Source organism: Passer domesticus, chromosome 13 (assembly GCF_036417665.1).
Source record: "Passer domesticus isolate bPasDom1 chromosome 13, bPasDom1.hap1, whole genome shotgun sequence".
NCBI classification, from domain to species: domain Eukaryota; kingdom Metazoa; phylum Chordata; class Aves; order Passeriformes; family Passeridae; genus Passer; species Passer domesticus.
The window spans coordinates 18,563,633-18,579,288 of NC_087486.1; the positions used below are offsets into that span (position 1 = coordinate 18,563,633).

Sequence of the window (15,656 nt, forward strand, 5' to 3'; positions counted from 1 at the left end):
TAGCACCCAGTGTTTGGATTGGGCATTTTGCTAGCAGAAAGCTGCATCTCTGAGACTGAACCCAGCTGCCTAACAAAAGAGTTTTTTGGAGGTAAAAATCCCAAGCATCCCTTCCCTGTGTCTCTGGGGAGTCAGGGAAGCACAGGGACCCCTCTCCCTGCTCCCCCCTGGCTCCGCCCAGAGGAATGGGGGCTTTCCCGGAATTCCTGCCTGCCTGTGGTTCCTTAGCCAGTCCTGCAAAAATGTATTTTTTATTGAATGTTATTCTAACCATAAAACCTTTAAGTTGTTCAAATACTTTCCTTTGTACCATAGACATCTGAGACTATGAGACATTAACAAGTAATGTACTTTTTTTCCAACTGCTTCGATCTGCTGAGGAGTTTTCTTTGGACTGATCTGCCCTTGCCTTGTAGCAGAGGAAACAATCCTGGGATCTGATATTGGATCTCCTTGGTGGCTGTCTCCCCAGATTGGAGGTGTAGGTGTGTTTTACTTTGAATTCAAAGAGAGACTATTCCTTGGCAAATCCTTTGCTCACACAGGATCCAGAGATGTTCCAAGCCAAGAGATACCATTCTGATTCTCTTTGAATCCTCTAGTAAGCCTCTAAGCCTAGCAGGAGTAGAGCACATATTTTAGTAAGATTCAGCTGAAAGATTTCAAAAGATAGAATTCAGCCTTTTCCATTGTTATTTTATAATTAATATAATGAGCTCTTTGACTCTTGCCACCTCATGTCTGTACTCAAGCCACTACAACCGACTTTATAGTCACTATATTTTTATTATTTTTTTAATGGCTTCACCTGTAATTGTCTCCCTGTTGAATTGTGTCCTAAATTGCAAAATGCAAGAGAGTGTTTCTGCACCAGACCAGTTATGAGAGACAGAAAAGGCACTGGAAGAACCAAATCCATTATTGCAGTTTGGGGTATGATGGGGCACATCCCAAATTTCTTCTGGATCTTGTAGAAAGACTGACCTGGTAAAAGATACACCTGAACGGTTTGGTGGTCCCTAAATCAGAGACCTGATTTTCCGACATGCTGAGCCTCTTGGGAGGCATCCAAATTAGTTCTTTTTAAAAACCTGGGAGTGCAAGCAGGTGTTTTCAGGAGTCACCTTCATGGAGGACAGGTGCACAGGCAGGAACTGGGGAATTGGGTCTTAATAACCGACCTTGTTCACAACAGTAGCAGAGCAGGTGTTAAAAACTGAGTGTAAACAAAATGACAAGCGATCGTTTCAGGAAGGGTTACTGCTCCTGGGTGTCACAGAGCTGGCTCAGAGTATTTAACAGGAGGCCTTAAGCTGAATGTGGGAGTTTGGGTTTACCCCAGAAATCCTGGGAGATTGTGAAGGTGACAGGACTTCAGCAGATGCTGCCCACGCTGTTCAGTTGTGGCCACTGCTCTTTTCTCAGACATGAGATGGGTTTAACCATGAAGGCCAATTTTTCCCTCCAAGAGAACTGGAAGTAGAGCTCTAAAGTTACATCTCAGAGACCTTTGCAGTGTTAGATTTTCATTGCTTTTCATTCAACTGAGGTTTTTTATTTGTTGTGTAGGAAGTTCAGTGTGTTTAACACCTGATTCACTCTGTATAACACCTGATAATTTGCATTTGACTTTTCTGCCACATCTCCAATGGGAAGTGTTCAAAATTTTTTTTGAAATTTTACCAGCAATTTATTTACTCAAGTGCTACCATAACAGATAGAAACTATTGCTTCCCTTTGATCCAGGGTGGTGTTTTTTATAGTCTGATTACAGCAAGGTCTTTAATTTCAAGCCCTACAGTCTAGGGCCTTTTACCACATAACCCTGACACTAACCCTGTAATTATTTTTCACCCCACAAATGTTAATATTTACCAGGTAGAGTCAACCTCCAAACCACAGAGCGTGGTTTGCATTGTTGGTGGTATGAATTATACATCAGTTTAATAGAAATGTTAACCTTCCACTAACATAATTAGATAAACAGATCTCACTCCTGAGCACAGCTCAAACAGGTCTGTAAATGCAGAAAGGTTTCTGAATTCCCTCACACGAGACAGAGCTGCCGGCACCTCGAGCCCAAATCACACACCACAGGGTCTCAATGAGCTGTGCCTGTGGGAAACCTCTGGGGCTGGAGGCACCAGCACCAATCCTCTGTGCACAGGCTCCCCCTGATGGAAATGAGAAATACTAAACAACGCCTTTTCCCCTCCCGACTCGGACAGGACTCAGAGCTGGTTCGTCTGAAGCCACTGCTCGTGTTTTCACACTCAGCGTTTGAAATGCAGATGATTTAAGGAACTGGCTGCTGCTCCACTGACACACGGGAATCATTGATGGCTTGTGTATGTTCGTGCTCAACATGGTTTGGGCTGCTTTCACATTGGGAGATTCTTGTGGCATCCTGTCAATGAGGAAGGGAAGAGAAGCTCTGTGCTGTGAGAAGGACTGAGGTGTCACAATGAGAGTTGTGGCCCTGCCCAGACACCCCAGCAGTCCTCCTGTGCATCCCTGGCTGTCCAAAGGCTCCTGGAGCTCTGGCAGCCTCGGGGCCGTGCCCATTCCCTGGGGAGCCTGGGCAGTGCCAGCACCCTCTGGGGGAAGAAACTTCTCCCAAAATCCAGCCTGAGCCTGCCCTGGCCCAGCTCCAGCCACTCCCTGGATCACGCTGCTGGCCAGGAGAGTGAAGAGATCAGAGCTGCAGCCCCTCAAGAGGATGTTGAAGACCACAATGAGGTCTCCCCTCAGTCTCCTCCAGCTGAACAAACCAAGTCCCCTCAGCTGCTCCTCTCCAGATTCTTCCCCATCCTCGTGTCCATCCTTTGGACACTCTAATGTTTCTTCATATTCTGGCACCCAAACTGCCCCAGCACCAGAGGAGAGGCTGCCCCAGCCCAGAGCAGAGCTGGACAATCCCTCCTTTGCCCCTGATGTCCCCAGGACAGGGTTGTCCCTCCTGGCCCCAGGGCACTGCTGACTCATGTTCAACCGGCCATGGACCAGGATCCCCAGGTCCCTTCCTGCAGCAGAGGGGAAGAAAGTGTAATTAATACCAGAGCCAAAATATGGCTAATACACAACTTGTTTCAGTGTAAGTTTTGGAGGATAATTACTTTCCCCTAATTGTGTAGAAGTTAAAATGATGAAATTACCATATAGAGTGTGACAGAACGAGAGAGGCTCATGCACCAGTGGAATTGCTCCCTTCTCCAGCAGAGTCTGAAGAGCCCCTTGGTGCTGTCAATATGGCCAGGGGTGGTTGCTGGGGTCGGCAGGGAGGTCGCAGGTGTGGGGACCCCTGCCCCAGGAGGGTTTTCAGGGCAGGACAGCGCCGAGGTGCCCGGCCGTGCCCGGCGCTCGGCAGCCAAGGCAGGCTCATTACTCCTGACATGCTTCCCTCAGCACCAATCATTTTTCCATTTCAACAACGGCTGTTTACAGCAGCTGCTGCCTTATGTTTGGTTTGATCCTGGTCCAGATTTTGCAAGTGATTAAAATGCTGCTAATAAAGATATTTTAACTGGGATTTGCATGTTGACTTGCCTTTTCCAGCTACAAAGATCTCAGCACCTCTGCTCTCCGTGGCTGCCTGGCCACTGCAGGGGTGACCTGGTGGCCTCCACGCCAGCAGTGCAGCCTCAGACAGGCTGTGCTCCCCTCTCCAGGAGCAGCAGGGAGTGTGGGGAGCTGCTGCATTCTGGATTCTGGAAGGAATCCTGGTGCTCCTGCATGTGTATGGTGGAGAGATTATTTTACACGCATTCCCTTGTATGTTCCCCTGCTTTACCACATACTCGGCTGATTTCTGCTGGAATATTGAAATTGCATTCATATACTCTAATAGCAAGGGCAGTTACAAATATTTCCTGAAAAACCCACATCATTGCCGAGGGCTCTTGTGCAGCCTTGTATCCCCAGCTCCACCAGACACTGGGTTACTGAACAAGGAGATTTTCCTGCCTTTCTCAAAGGATGCTGTGGTGCAGTAGGCAGCAGGTTTGCAGCATCGCTGCTGGAGGCGGCGTGGCTCTCAGCCCTCGCTCCATCGGAACGCTCGGGCGGTGTGCTGGCAGAGCGCAGGGAGCCCGGGCACCCTGCAGCTGCTCGGGAGGCTGTGCCGGTGCCAGGGCTGCCCAGCAGGAGGGAGCGCAGCAGCAGAGGGTGCTCTGGCTGCACCGGCCGGGTGCAGCCCGGGCAGGGGTGCGGAGCACAGCGAGCAGCAGCAGCAGCCCTGCGTCCCGGAGAGCCTCCCGCTGCTCCCCAGCCCCTCCCTCCGCCCGTGGAAACGCTCCCTTCTGGACTGGGGAAAAAAAAAGAAAAAAAAAAAAAGAGAGAGGGAAAAAGAGGGAGGAAAAGAGCTTTTGGATGAGTGCCAGTGAACAGCGAGGGGCTCGTGGGTTGGCATCTGGACGTGACACTCGAGCAAACCTGTTCCACAGTGCTCAGTGTGAGTCAGGCATTTTTAATTACTGGTACAGGAGAAAGCAAAGCTCATGGTGGGTTTTGTTCAGCCCTTCATTCATGCCTGCAGCTCCAGGGTCATGTTATTGGCTTGGCTCGAATGACCCCCACTACAGAGTCCCTGCTACAGAAATAAACAGCATGCTCATGCCAGCCCAATGCAGGGAGAAATTAATATAAATGTAAGGAGAGAGAAAATTCATGATAAATAAAGGTTCAAAATACTGTTTAATGAACACACTGCTGACGTAACTGCTATTGGAAATTCCTGCTGAAGGCTGCATGGTTTGCCAGACAAAGCCCAGGATTAAGATTGGGTTTCTGTGGCAGATTATCTGCTCTTTTTATATCGCCTCACATCTCCTTCCTCTCTTTCTTTTTGTCCGTCACACTCAGTTAGCTTGTAAACTCTTCAATTCTGCTCTGCACATATCCACAGCCTGCCTGGATGGAGACCTGACTTGAATTATGCCTTGAACTGCTCATACAGTACTAATTACATTAATAATAATTGACTTGACTGGGCTTTGGATCAACCTCTGGAGGAATACATTTGCATCTCATTACTTACCCTGGTGTTCTGCATATGTTTTCAGAGGCTGGAGGGCCTGGAAGGGTCCAGTGCAGCCAGGAGGACCCCTGGGCAGTGGTGAGGGACACAGGTGCAGCCTGTGGGAAAGCTGGAGCAGCAGGACCCATTTTGGGTGATTTATGCTGGAATTCTGGGGGTGTCACTGTCTGGCAGTTCCAGCTGATGTGAAACTTGTGAGGCCCCTGACCATGAAGGGACCCAGGCAGGTTAAACATTTTGTTTTCCCCTTCTCACAACAGGGTCTTCATCTCCTGAATTCTCAGAATTAGAGCCAAAACCAGATGGTTTAGGATTTGGCAGGCTGTGGGCAGCCCGTGTTGTTCTGGGTGTCAGTTAATCCAAAGGACAATGACTACATCAGTCCAGGTGAGGGATCTGTTGATTCAGTGAGTGTTTTGTTGACATGGAATTGTTGGGTCAGATCCTCACACCTGAATTCCTTGTCTTCCTGAAATACCTCAGTCTCTGAGCTGCCTTGTGGGAATGTGTGACCCCTGAGTAAGCAATGGAGAAGAAAACACATCTCCAGAGACACTTTTAGCCTGATGGACACAGACTCTGTGGCTGTAGAGTGCTGTAGAGTTCCTCCACACCAAACAGTCTTGCAGCAGTAATATCATCTGTGAGTGTCAGCAAAGGCTGGAGGTCTTTGGGGCTTGCTTTGCAGCATGCATGCAAGCACTGCTCTTTGATATCCATGTTGGTCCAGGGGGAAAACTACTGGGAAAACCCTTTGATTTCAGCATTCTGAAGGAACATATCCATATGCCAGTTCCCAGAGGAAAAGCAGGGAAGTCAAGGCATGTTACAAGCAAGACATAAGGAGAAATAAGAGAAGTAAGGAAGAAATGTGAAGACAGAAATATTTAGCAGTTTTTCTTTCCTTCAGTTATACCTGGGAACCACCTCAAAGCCAAAGGGAAGGCCTGAGAGTGCACAGGAGATGTTTGAGGCATAGCAGAAGGAAATAATGAATGACAGTGTTTGTGGGGAATCACTGAGCACCCCAGGTAGGTGTGGGAAGAACAAATACATGGAAGTGGAGGGGACAGCAGTGGCAAACAGCCATCAATAGGATGGAAAGGAAACAAGAACCTAAATGCAGCAAATGAGACTTATTTTTCTCCAGTGAGTCATGACTAAGAACATTATTTCCTTTCAGCATTAGAGATCTGAATTTCTACAGAATTCCTTTTCTCATTCAAATGAGGACACATCAGTTAGGCTCTGTGCTGGAAACATGGATCAAAACCTTTATTTAAGGCCTTCTCCTGGCTTTCCTGGATACTTCCTGAAGGAATAGTCTAATCAGTGCCTCAGGGACGCAGGAGACTGGAAAATCTGTGCAATGTGATGCTATTTTATGTTTAATAAAATCAGATACTTCACTATTTTAAACCTTTGAATGTTTGTGGCTGTTACTCACTAAAGAAAGGGCACCCAAGTCTGTGAAGATGTCCCAGCACTGGTCATGTTGGTGTCTGGAGCTGAGAAGTTAAATTAACAGATTATCCCTTTTGGAGTAATTAAAAAGCATTTGTTGGTCTGGCCACCTTCTCTCATATCTTGATTTTCAAATTCTCATTAAGCTAATAAAATAGGCTGACATCCTTGCCTGCTCCATAGCTGACAGGAGATACATTAATCTGTATTTCATTAGCTAACAATATATTGACCTTATCATATGACAGTTTCTGGATATTAACATTTAGCCCCTCTTATCTCTGGTACATTCTCCTAAGGATCTTGATGTACTTTCAAACAGAGTTAATTTAATCCCACTGTCCTTTTGTGTGCTAAAATCGTATTGCCATCCTTGTCACACACATCAAAGAATTGTACATTGTGGAGCATTCCCATAACCCTCAAAATCTGTTGCAAAGCGTTTTACAACATGCAGATTTTAATATCACTGTGGCATTCACTTAAATTGAAATCTACTGAAAGGTCTAAAAGTTGTTTGTTAAGGAAACACTATTCAGATGAGATAAACTGCTTCATTGGGAATTATAAACTTGTACAGTTCTTTTAATGGTTATCTAAAGTAAAAACCTTATGCTGATTCTTCTTGATGTCCAGCCTTGCCCTCCCCCGGCACAGCTCGAGGCTGTGTCAAGTTGTCCTGTTGCCGTTCCCTGGGAGCAGATCCCAGCCCCCTCTGGCTGCACCCTCTTGTCAGGGAGCTGTAGAGAGTGATGAGGTCTGCCCTGAGCCTCCTCTTCTCCAGGATAAATAGCCCCAGCTCCCTCAGCCCCTCCTCACAGGACTTGTGCTTCAGACCCCTCCCAGCCTTGTTGCCCTTCTCTGGACACTCCAGCCCCTCCATGTCCTTCCTAAATTGGGGGCCCAGAACTGGGCACAGCACTCGAGGTGCTGCCCAACCAGTGCTGAGCACAGGGAAGAATCCCTGCCCTGCTCCTGCTGGCCACACCTGATCCAGAAATAGATTTATTTGCAGTTTGCTCCTTATCCCAGACTGCTTGTGGGCCAGGGAGATGGTGCTTGTACTCTGGCTCCTACAGGCAAGGCTGTAGTTCATGACCTCTTGTTTTCAAATTCCAGTGCAGCTGAGTGACAGCAAAACACAGACGTGCATGCTGCAGGCCAAGCTCCTCACCCTGCAAGGCTGCCAGTGCAGTGCCTGCAACCTGTGGTGTTTGTCTGGGCTCTGATGAGAAAATGTAACCCTATAGCCTCTGTGTGCTGATAGGAATTCTCTGCCTGTGTGGTAGGAGGTGAGAGCACAGCCAGTATTTCAGGCACTCCTCCAGCAGTGAGTAATTTCCTGCCGTCCCTGGGAATTGCCCTCTGTGCATTCTGGGCATCTCCTTGCCTGTGGGCACTCAGAGGTAGTGACAGGCTGCAGGGTAAGTGCAGAAAAACTTCAATCCCTTCTCCACGTAGAATGGGAATATTTTATCTCCCTTTCATGAACCAGCCTTTATGGCTGCACTCACCTCATCCTTGGGAATGCCTCTGAGGCTGAATTTGTCAATTGCTTGCTTCAGGAGAGCCCTAGAGAGCATCTCCATAGCACTCCATCTGCTCTATCCAAGGGGAATATGAGTGCATCCTGCCCTTGAAGTGACCTCTGGCCACCTCTGTGTGTGATGTGCCAGGCCCCTCCTGGGGGCACTCCAGGCAAAGGCAATGTCACCGGCAGCACCTGAGCCAGAGGTGCCTCTGGAGCAGCACCTCTCAGGCAGGGATGGCTTTATAAAGTGTCCCCAACCTTTAACAGGTGCTGCACTCTCTCTCTTGTGCTTTTGAGAGCTGCCACAAGAGCCCTGAGAAAATTATGGGTCTTCATCTGGAGGGGTATGGATAGTCATGGTGTGATCGTTAGCACAGAATCCCAGACTGGTTTGGGTTGAAGGAACCTCAAAGCTCATCCAGTCCCACCCCTGCCATGGGCAGGGACACTTCCCACTGTCCCAGGCTGCTCCAAGCCTCATCCAACCCTGGCTTGGGACACAGCTTCCCTAGACACCTTGTGCCATGGCCTGCCCACCCTCCCAGGGAACAATGTGTTCCCAAAAAGGACTGGGAAAACAGCTGCAGGGAAAAACGACCAGGGGCTGGTATGAGAATGGAAACAAAGCTGACAAAGAATGAGGCTGAGGATGACCATGTCTTGTTTTAGAATAGAAACACTTCTATCCAGCATCCACCGGCTCCAGACAGCCTGTTGTGATGCAGGAGCAGGTCCTTTTTGCTAAGAGAGCAGAAGGTAGAGCAGCAAGTTGCCTAGCTGGGACCACTGCCTTTAGAGGGCCTAATACCAAGCTCTTCTTGGCCCCAGAACAGCAGCTGTCTCCAACCAGCTGTGGGGCTTCATCCAGCAAAGATGAAATGTGGACATTTCCTGCCGAGCAAATGTCTTCCACCTGGCAGCCACTAAGTGCCTTACCTGTGTTTGCTGCGCATCATGACACAGGATCAGTTGTAAATGATCCTTGATTCCCCTGAGGAAGTGTCCTACTCTCACTCACAGAGCTGAGAGAGAGAGCACCAATGAATCCTTTTTGGGGTTGCAGGGTGTAGGGGACAAGTCTTGTTCACCAGGGAGTGGCAGAGCTGTGTGGGGCTGGAGCATCCCCAAACCCTCCAGGGTCCGAAGCTTGGGGCCGCTGTGTTCTCTGCTGCCACTGCTGGGATGTGCTGATCCAGCAGGGCTGTGGTGCCACAGAGCCCCGAGCTCAAATCACCCCAGCAGACCCCCAGGCAAAGCACACCTGATTATTGAGCTCTTTCCCCTCGGCAGCAATCTGTGCAAGAGTTCATTGGGCAGCATGAGACGTGTGACTTGCAGGTACAGAACAATGCAAAATTTGTTCTTACAGTGTAAGTCGATTTCCATGTACAAACCCTCCTCTCCTCATGCCACACTATATCAGCCTGGAGCCGTGGAAATCATGTGCTGTTAGGAGCCTGTGAGAGATTTATGCCACGGGAACAATGGAAGCCTGTTGTTCCGATGAGATGATATACGCTGAATGTTTTCAGACTATATATTTAACTAGAAAAAGTTTCAGAGCTCTGATATATGCAATAGAAGACTCATTATGCTGTACAGATTTGTACTCTCCCTAGTCTGATCTGATTGCACCTCTACATCATCTCCTGCTGTCTGTCAGTGCCTACTGGAGTGCTTGGAGCTTGGGACTAATCCAGAAGGGAGGGAGAACATCCAGGAGGGAGTGTGGGATTTTCTGCTGATTGACTGGAATGCAGCATGAGGCTGCGTGTGCTGCACTGAGGGGACAGGTTTGGAGGGGGCTTTAACTCAGCCTGGGAGCTGGGACAGGTTTAGAGAGGGCTTTAGCTCAGCCTGGGAGCTGGGACAGGTTTGGAGAGGCTTTAGCTCAGCCTGGGAGCTGTAAGTTGGACAAATGGGGGAAGAAAACCCCATTGCTCAGTGTATTTGTTTGAAATATAAATGTACATAAAGGCAGTTGCCTAGGCTGGTGACAGTTTCAAGTGCCACACTTGAGCCATTCTGTGCCTCAGTCTGCCCACCTGAAGAAGTTCTTTAGCAGCTCTTAACTGCCTCAGGAGCTGCTCCTGACATAGCAAAGCCATGGGCATGAGGTATTGCAGTATCCTTGGAAAGAAGTTGCTCATTGGTTTTTCTTTTAAGAAAACTTCTGGAGAGGCTTGGCAGTGTCCTGGGACAAGAAGAAATTCTTGGCAGGTGCCTCAGGGCAGCTCAGGCCTTGTTCCCTTTTGCTGCTGTGTGTAAATGACAGGTGGGATGGGGACTGCAGGGCTCCCAGGCTGATCAATGGCCATGATGTCATCCCCAGCTGGGACATATTTTACAGAGGATTGCACTTGTCCCTTCCCTCACGTTCCCAGGGTTCCTGTAAGTATGCTCCAGGCCAGTAATGAGCACGTTTCAGCAGTAGAGAGCCAAGGCAAGCTCTCCCAAACCCTTTGGCACCTGGAGCTCATCCCAACAGGGCAGCTCCAGCTCAGTCCTGGTCCTGGCAGGCGCTGGAGCCTGGAGAGCTGCTCTGCTCTCACACTGGGACAGGGCCATGGGAACTTTCTTCTTCACAGATACCTACACAGGCTCTGCCACCAGAGCTACACAGCTGGAGAACTGCAAAATATCCTGGGAATATGTGGCTGAGACACCACTGAGGATTACTCAGGTACTCTGAATGGAGTGTTGTTAATAAGTTTCATCAGAAAAACTTATAGTATTTTAAAGGTTGTTTTTCAAACAGCAATTTTCCAGATTTGATGGAATTTTACCCTTCAGGTCACCCATTTTGTCAAAATCCACCTGCACTCCCTTCTTAAATTTGGTTTTGGTCCATCACACATTACAAGATTCAAAAACAAGGACCATAATTTTTTTCAGAACTAGCAATATAACTCTTAGTTAATAACTATCTTCAGTACTTAAGTTTTCTCCTTCAAAAGCCTGCTGGGAACTAACAGTATTAGGATGACACAGACAAATTTTAGTCTCGAAAAATTCAGTCTGTGTGCATCCAACTGTCATTGTCCACACTATTTGAAATGAGGAGTAGATCTGAGGACTTGTAGATGCCACTATTTTCACTATAATTGGAAATAATTTACTGTAAAGTTGTTAAATGTGACCTCCCAGGTTGTTCCCAGGCTGTCTGTCCCAACCTGAAGAGCTGTAGCAACTTTTCTCTCTCAGTAGTTTTAAATATTTTGAATTGAATTAAATTGCCTAGTTTTAGAAGCCAGCATGTGAAGATGGGAGAGCAGACTGTGGCCTGGTGAAATGAGGAATATTGCCGGGATGGGAAGTGCAGGGAGATGGGCTGACCTTGTTTGCTTCTCTCAGGAGCCATTTCAAAGCCCGAGCTCTGGACACTTTCTGCTTTCCCGAGCCTGTGTGAATCAGCAGAGTGTTGGGAGCCTTATTTTTACAGAAAAGGAAAGCTGGACTTTTCAAGCAGCTCATCTTTCAGCTGGGAACACGAGAAAGGGGCGAGATTCCCAAAAATGCTGGGCAGCCTTTGGAGAGCTGAGCCGGCAAGCCCCAGGCCCCGCGCTCTGACTTCATGTGGATCCTGCTGAAGAGGGGAAATTTGAGCTGAGCTGTGTTGAAAATCTGTCCAACCCAAGCATTTTAAAGATATTTAGGCCTTGTTCCACTCACTGTTGCAAGACTTGAGTGAGACAGGTTATAGGTTTCAACTTCCTTGAAAGTGGTGGCAGGGAAACATCGAAGCCTGTTTTAAAGCTCTGCATCTTCATCAAGGATCTTTAAAACGAGGCTGGAGATTATTTGCCTAAAATCATGTGGATTCAGGGTTGTATTTTTAATTGCAAGACTATTTAATTTCCTTATAAATAGCCACAGCATAAAATAGTGGGATGAGAAATAAAAAGAATTCTGTGATTCTCTTTAGAAATTCCTTAAAATATGTGAATATGGCAAAAGCTGGGGTGTGACCTGTTCTGCTGTTCTTCTGAGAGATAACCAAGTCTAACAACTTGTCTTGGCTCTTGGTTTCTCCCTGAAAGCCTGGACTTTTGGTTTGGAATAGATAATATCCTAACCATATGTCTAATGATTGATTCCTCTGGATGTATGTTCAGCATGTGTAATGCTCTCTTAAGGGAACAAACACGGATGTGGTTGAGTCAGCAGCATGGGAACACTCATTTAATCAGTGTTTTTTAGTCAATATTTACTAATAAGACAAAACAACTTTTTGCTCTGTGGGGAATATAACATTGTATTTCCTAATATAACAGCTTATAAAATCCTATGTTAACCCATTACAGTTTCTTCTCATGCATCACTAATATAAACAAAAATCCGTTTCTTTAAAATGTCATTTGAATTTGATCTATTAATAATATTTCTCTAGAAATTTTCTAATTAATAATTCTTAATAATCAATGATTTTTACTTCAGCTTAATGCTTTGGCCTCATCATTAACATATGGTAGAGTATCATTTGTGAAGGGGCAACAAGTTTTCGTTAGAGTTGCACTCCTTGGAGAGCTGTAGTGTGGGGTTTTCAAGATAATCTTGCTCATGTGAACTCCCTTCCTCTGTTCCTGGTTGGGCTGCAGCCTCCAGTGCCTTTTAGACTTGGTTCTTAATTTGCTCTGCTGTTGCAAAGAAAAGCAATGGCAGAAGCATATCAAAAGTGCAGGAGAGTCCTGATGGATCCACACTGCCTGCCCTGAGAATATTATAGGCATTGGTACAGACCCATTGCTCCTTTTTTGGTTTTTATTTGCAAATTTTAAGGATCTCGGTATGTGCCAGACTGCACCAATGTCCAGCTTAGCATGAGAGCTGGGGCAAGATGCATTTTACCCAAAAATACAATTTGGCGTTTGACTCAGCCATGGCCCTCACCTTCAGCTCTGACACGAGCCCGGTGCATGCTGCATCAGATGAGAAGGATCTCTCCCCCTCCCTTGCCCTCCCTCCCCTGCGAAAGCCACCCTGGTGCAGCCCCCAAACTCTTTCTGTGGGAAAGTGGAGCAGCTTATCCCTTGTGTAGGAAAATAGAAAGCTGGAAGTCAAGGTTGTGCCTGGGAAATAACATTAAATGCGAAAACATTTGCTGGGGTAGCCAACTCAGTTTTGGATCCCTTAATCTAATCCTGGAATTTTTACAGCCAGTTGCATTCAGCAAAGCATCCCTGGGATGTGCTGTGTGCAGCTCCAGTGCTGTGAAATAAATGCTTGCAGACTGAAATGAGGGCTACTGGAATGAATCTCCATGTGCAACAGGAGTCCCTGTGACTGCTGGATTTGGGTGGTACCATCCAGGTCTGCTGTTGTCCCCTGGATCTGGAGACACCTCCCCAAGTGCTGCAGAAGAGTGGGAGATTGGGCAAAACAATGGCAAGGCCACAGCAAGAAGCAACATGTGCTCTTGGGGAGCACAAGTCAAGTCATTCTTGTCATCAGACATCCCAGTCACCTGCCAGGATACCTGGGGGAGAAATTAGGGCAGCCAAACACATATTGTTTCTTTTGTTGGAAGTGCCAAGCTTGGTGGAGATGAATTGGCCATCTGTTCACTCCCAGCTACGCTCTGGCAAGCCGTAAAGCTCCTTTTTATACCTTGCCACTTTCCATCAGTGCTAACAAAAGTCAGGGGGAATTGTTTGGCTTTTCCTCAGAACATTCTCCCCTTTGACAGTGTGCAACCAAGAGCCTTTTTCCACAAAGTGTTGTTCTCCCTGTGGCCCCACCATGTTTGCACAAGACATTCAGGTACCTTATCTCCGAGTGGGAGGGTAACCAGACACCTCTTCAGGCCTGAAACCCAACCCCTCAATGGACTGGCCAACAAAGAGCTCTTGTCCGAGCAAACACTGTGCATCCTGGTGTCAGTCCTTGGCTGCCACCAGCCCCACGCCTCACCCTGCAGGACAGGCCACAGCTCTCCATTAGGGCTGGGGTCATGGCCTCCTCGCACTGTGCTCCTTTCATGGCCCAAACGAGTCATTAGTCACATCCTAATTAATGCTGAGGGCTGCAGGGATGTCCTCTGACAGGCTTTGGGAGCTGTGGAGTCTCCCAGTGCCTGCATGCTCAAGCTTTTCTTGTATCTGATAAAGTGTGTGTGATTCCTTGTTCCAGTCATTGTCATCCTTTGTCATGGGATGGGTTTATCCGTGTGGGAATGTGGAATTTAGCCTGTGTGTGGTGCAGCTGACAGAGCACTGTATGTTATACACACTACACAAATCACATGTGCAATATCTGATGCCTTACTCTGCTGAGCTTTTGTCCATGAGAACACAGAGCTCTGTCTCCATGAGATCCCCCTGTCCCTGTGGCCACTCAGGGGTAGGGAAGGGGCTCTTGGGGAGGCACAGAGGACAAAAGTGACTGTGCTTTCTGAGAAGATGAAGCTCCTGTCTGGAGAAATGGTTTTGTATATATTCAGATTTTCCAAATTTCTGTAAATACTTTTACTAATAATTCTTTACAGTGTTTTTCCCTTCCTGAATGGCTATGTCTGAGTGCAGGCCAGCCAGCTGAATTCTCCTGTGTTAGCTTTCTGTAGGTATGGATTTTGAAGCTCTGTTTTGCTAAACAAAATTACACCCTTAAAAGACATTTCTGAGCTTTATAAACTTGTCAAGTGAAGGCTTGCTGTGCTCAGTTTGATGGGGTTTTTAGTGTCACTGACAGAGAAAGAAATCAGACACTGCATTGGTTCCAATGTGATTTCTTGCTATAGAAAAACAGAAAAAATACCATTTGAATTTTCCCTCCAGATAGTTTTATTAGAGAGATATGATGGAGAGCACTAGGTTTGTGCTTCTCTTTCAGAAATTTTTATTCCAGCTTCCTTTCCTTGACATAAACATCCCATGTCCTGGCTGCATGAATGGGGAGCATTGTGACCAGTCTGGGATTTTGGAGACCCAGCCCCTGACCAGGGGGTGTTTTTGGAGGCTAAAGTCCCCCAAATGCTCACCTTGCTCTGCCCTGCTCCCCCTGGCAGCAGCAGACCAACTTGCTGCTAGAAGTCCATAGATTGAAGTAAGCAAGTATCAAACAAATGTCCTGTGAGAACTGTCAGGCCATGAAATTATGGAATAAATAATCCCAGCCTATTAAGATATCTCATTAACTTCCGTGTGATTACTAGAGTACGATTTAATGTTTGGGTGCTGGAAGGGAGCCAGGGAGTATTTACTGCTCATCTCAGCAGTGCGGATTGCTGCTGGCAGGTAACTACATCCAGTCATGGCTGTGGAGGGGAAGGCAGGCCTGCTGATCTCAGTGCAAATGGGTGGTAATTGATCACATGGAGGAACGTGTAAGAAACACTGGGAACTGGAGGAATTTGAAACTCTTTGGCTGTGGCACAGTCCCTTGTCCCACAGCAGGAGAGCCCCTGCTCCCTGCAGCCCGGGGTGCAGCACCGAGGCAGAGGAGATGTGCTCACTGCAGGGGAATTAGATCCAAAGGCAGCCCCTCTGTTCCAGAAGGACTTGCAAACCTCTGTGGCTCAGCCTTGCCCTCCCACCCCCTGGAACTCCATGGCTTTGGTGCAATTTGCATTTGACACCAGTGAAGCAACAAAGCTAACGAAGTCCCTTCAGTGGAGTTTTGTGATCTGGG

At 47.4% G+C, this 15,656-nt stretch overlaps 1 long non-coding RNA gene across 7 annotated transcripts in view; it reads left to right on the forward strand.

Moving 5' to 3' along the window:
* The window catches only part of LOC135280253 (uncharacterized), a 131,965-nt gene that overhangs the window by 30,978 nt on the left and 85,331 nt on the right, over positions 1–15,656 (forward strand). For 5 of the 7 annotated variants that reach the window (XR_010347277.1, XR_010347276.1, XR_010347279.1 and 2 more), the window contains exons 3-4: positions 5,296–5,422; positions 5,946–6,066. The exons of the other annotated variants lie outside the window; for them this stretch is intronic. This is a non-coding gene — a long non-coding RNA (uncharacterized LOC135280253). The remainder of the gene's footprint in view (positions 1–5,295; positions 5,423–5,945; positions 6,067–15,656) is intronic. 7 annotated transcript variants of the gene reach the window in all.